Raw genomic sequence first — 396 nt, 5'->3', positions numbered from 1 at the left:
TGTGCTCCACTGGCTATAGCTAAGTATTCAAAATCAAATGATAGAAACACATACATCTGTTTTACTTTTGTTCGGTGATTTTGTTTTGTACATTTTGCCTTTGTGAATTTTCATATAGATGAGACCTTTGAGCCTAAATGTCTTGTTACAAAGTGGAAATATAGAGGTATTTCCCAGTCCTATAAAATCTATTAATACCCTTTTGTAAGTTAAAAGATTATAACATTATAGCAAACACATTGGTGTAATTCCAATAATCCATTCACACTCATCATTTCTGGGCAGATAATTGAAACCGTTCTAGATTTTGCTAGAAACAGCTAGTGATTGGAGCTTGATCCTACGTTAAGAATCAGTGCTGCAGAGCTTCTCCTTGGCTTTGTTTCTAGGCTGCTC

Source organism: Taurulus bubalis (assembly GCF_910589615.1).
Source record: "Taurulus bubalis genome assembly, chromosome: 5".
NCBI lineage: Eukaryota > Metazoa > Chordata > Actinopteri > Perciformes > Cottidae > Taurulus > Taurulus bubalis.
The sequence above is the reverse complement of the archived record's forward strand: the minus strand, read 5'-3'. Positions refer to the sequence as shown.